This window comes from Schistocerca cancellata, unplaced genomic scaffold (assembly GCF_023864275.1).
Source record: "Schistocerca cancellata isolate TAMUIC-IGC-003103 unplaced genomic scaffold, iqSchCanc2.1 HiC_scaffold_1106, whole genome shotgun sequence".
Lineage (NCBI taxonomy): Eukaryota > Metazoa > Arthropoda > Insecta > Orthoptera > Acrididae > Schistocerca > Schistocerca cancellata.
The window spans coordinates 6,603,037-6,606,865 of NW_026047105.1; the positions used below are offsets into that span (position 1 = coordinate 6,603,037).

General features: G+C 48.2%; 1 non-coding gene across 1 annotated transcript; it reads left to right on the forward strand.

Annotated features, from left to right (window-relative positions):
* Nucleotides 1-614: 614 nt before the first annotated feature.
* On the forward strand, nucleotides 615-689 carry Trnal-caa (transfer RNA leucine (anticodon CAA)). Its single transcript has one exon. It is a non-coding gene; the product is annotated as a tRNA-Leu (tRNA).
* The last annotated feature ends 3,140 nt before the right edge of the window (nucleotides 690-3,829 follow it).

Genomic DNA, 3,829 nt, shown 5'->3' on the forward strand with positions numbered 1-3,829 from the left:
GGGCGTGAGTCGTGCTTGGGTAGCTCAGTTGGTAGAGCACTTGCCCGCGAAAGGCAAAGGTCCCGATTTCGAGTCTCGGTCGGGCACACAGTTTTAATCTGCCAGGAAGTTTCATATCAGCGCACACTCCGCTGCAGAGTGAAAATCTCATTCTGGAAACATCCCTCAGGCTGTGGCTAAGCCATGTCTCCGCAATATCCTTTCTTTCAGGAGTGCTAGTTCTGCAAGGTTCGCAGGAGAGCTTCTGTAAAGTTTGGAAGGTAGGAGACGAGGTACTGGCAGAAGTAAAGCTGTGAGTACCGGGCGTGAGGCGTGCTTCGGTAGCTCAGTTGCTAGAGCACTTGCCCGCGAAAGGCAAAGGGCCCGAGTTCGAGTCTCGGTCGGGCACACAGTTTTAATCTGCCAGGAAGTTTCATATCAGCGCACACTCCGCTGCAGAGTGAAAATCTCATTCTGGAAACATCCCCCAGGCTGTGGCTAAGCCATGTCTCCGCAATATCCTTTCTTTCAGGAGTGCTAGTTCTGCGAGGTTCGCAGGAGAGCTTCTGTAAAGTTTGGAAGGTAGGAGACGAGGTACTGGCAGAAGTAAAGCTGTGAGTACCGGCCGTGAGTCGTGCTTCGGTAGCTCAGTTGGTAGAGCACTTGCCCGCAAAAGGCAAAGGTCCCGAGTTCGAGTCTCGGTCGGGCACACAGTTTTAATCTGCCAGGAAGTTTCATATCAGCGCACACTCCGCTGCAGACTGAAAATCTCATTCTGGAAACATCCCCCAGGCTGTGGCTAAGCCATGTCTCCGCAATATCCTTTCTTTCAGGAGTGCTAGTTCTGCAAGGTTCGCAGGAGAGCTTCTGTAAAGTTTGGAAGGTAGGAGACGAGGTACTGGCAGAAGTAAAGCTGTGAGTACCGGGCGTGAGTCGTGCTTCGGTAGCTCAGTTGGTAGAGCACTTGCCCGCGAAAGGCAAAGGTCCCGAGTTCGAGTCTCGGTCGGGCACACAGTTTTAATCTGCCAGGAAGTTTCATATCAGCGCACACTCCGCTGCAGAGTGAAAATCTCATTCTGGAAACATCCCCCAGGCTGTAGCTAAGCAATGTCTCCGCAATATCCTTTCTTTCAGGAGTGCTAGTTCTGCAAGGTTCGCAGGAGGGCTTCTGTAAAGTTTGGGAGGTAGGAGACGAGGTACTGGCAGAAGTAAAGCTGTGAGTACCGGGCGTGAGTCGTGCTTCGGTAGCTCAGTTGGTAGAGCACTTGCCCGCGAAAGGCAAAGGTCCCGAGTTCGAGTCTCGGTCGGGCACACAGTTTTAATCTGCCAGGAAGTTTCATATCAGCGCACACTCCGCTGCAGAGTGAAAATCTCATTCTGGAATATCTTGTTTATGAAAACGCGAATGGCCCACTGAGCGACCAGTGCCAGAAGGAGCATATAAAAGAACCAAGGTAAGATTAGAAAGTTGACAACCTATGCCCCTGCCTGAATTTCCACCTCAGCAACAGGAATGAATTCGTGAAAGAATAAGGCGGTCCCCCTAGAATATTCGGGTGTTTCATTAAAGATCACACGAAAACCAGGTAACATCTCTTGTAAGAAGCCAGTCACATTCTGATTCCACACGATTATCGTTTAAGGAAAGCTATACAGGGATGTACGGTACGTCCGAGCCGACTTAGGTATACAGCTGAGAGTCAAGGTCCATTGCGAATCTACGGAGGAATGAGACATCGGCGGACAAGAACCCTCGTCACTGCAACCCTTTTTCTTAGATTTCTTACGTGCCACCGCATGGTCAGGTTAAATACGCCGATTCTGTCGGCTACGTGGCACGGCGTCCTCTGCTGACCGACGGCTGGGAAGGGTCATAGAGACAGCTTTCTGCCCCGTTAGAACTCATTTAATGCAGTTCCAGTCACTAAGGCGAAAGCACTGTGTGCCACTGCCAATGCAACAGGTGATACTTGGTAGCTAATTTTATTCTCCTCGGGAGTTGCTGTAGTCGGCAAATTCAGGAAACCGTCGGCAGCTGAAGACGAATGAATAAGAGGACATTCCATCGTCTCCGATTATAACGGAGGACACATGGACGAAGAAGGCTCCCTCTGCACACACAGGCATGTCAAAAGGAGTAACTTCGCGAGCAGGAGGTATGAGGGAGATAACTTCTTCGCCACTCACCATACCACGGTCGGAAGGTATCGTAGCATCGACAGGAGCAGGGGACACAATCGATGTGGAGAAGATTGGCGCAGAAGGCGCAGCCAAATCTTCACCATCACCATCCTGAGTGCGTCGTCGCTTGTCATCGTTACAGGCTCTATCCTGGGGCAATAGGATTCTGAACCTGACGGGGAGGTAAAGGCGTAAATTCATTGACACGATTCTCGGAATTGACTGTCTGTTCATTGTGATACGAAGCAGAAGTAGATCCGACGGAGGGAGTGGATGGAACAAGATCAGCAACTGTTAATTTTCCACACTGTAGTAATGACGGCTTTAATACAAAAAGACTCAACCAGTTAGACCGAAAGTGTCCACTTTCATTGCATCGGAAACAGGTTCCCTCTTGAGCAGTATACATGACACGAACGCGGTAACCACACACTTGTAAATGTGATGGAATATTGCGTTTGACATGCATTTCCACGGAAGGAATTGCACTGAAACACTGTAATCTGTCTTGTGGAGACCAGCGCACACGACGACGTTTTTCACGTTACCATAACGAGTTAATATGACCTTTAGAAAGTTGTCATCGACTTCCGGAAGGAAGGATGACAAAATAGAATAGCCTCTAGAAATTCTAGAACAGTCTGCATATCTGTGCCGCCGCAAAATAATAAGCGAAGAGGCGTCGCTAATATTATAGCGTTAAGGGCTATATTAATAATCACTCTGCGCAAGCGATGCACAGTACTTCAGCAACATGCTCAGCTAGATAAACCTGTTGTTATTAAGTGGTCCCTGTCTTAACATGCTGGACCATAAAAAGCTCTTCTACAAAGGCGCTCCTCGCTTTTATTGATAAAGCATCAGCAGGCGATTTGTGTTAATCATAAAGCATAGATACAACATACCTTTCTTTTGGTATTTGTAGCCTGAATGACAGTTCTACTCGGGGATGACTTATTCTAAGCATTACTGTCAGCGTTTTCTGTTCCTCGTTCGATTTTGTATAATAACTGCTTCTTCTTTTGCCATAGCAGAAGCTGGAATCGATGTTACTCTCCATACATTCGCTAGTTTAAAATCAATTTCAGCATCTGCGAGTGACACAATACTAACGGAATTATCGCGATACTTGAACGGGACTTGAGAACCATGTAGCGACAGTAATCTTTCAACTTCAAGGGAATGGATAAATTTCACGTAAAACACGTACTCGTCTCCAGAATGAGATTTTCACTCTGCAGCGGAGTGTGCGCTGATATGAAACTTCCTAGCAAATTAAAACTGTGTGCCCGACCGAGACTCGTACTCGGGACCTTTGCCTTTCGCGGGCAAGTGCTCTACCATCTGAGCTACCGAAGCACGACTCACGCCCGGTACTCACAGCTTTACTTCTGCCAGTATCTCGTCTCCTACCTTCCAAACTTTACAGAAGCTCTCATGCGAACCTTGCAGAACTAGCACTCCTGAAAGAAAGGATATAGCGGAGACATGGCTTAGCCACAGCCTGGGGGATGTTTCCAGAATAAGATTTTCACTCTGCAGCGGAGTGCGCGCTGATATGAAACTTCCTGGCAGATTAAAACTGTGTGCCCGACCGAGAAGGAAGTTTCACCTACTCGTTTGCATGAAAATAGCGGTGTGGACCTGCTCAGAGTTCACATGAATTGTA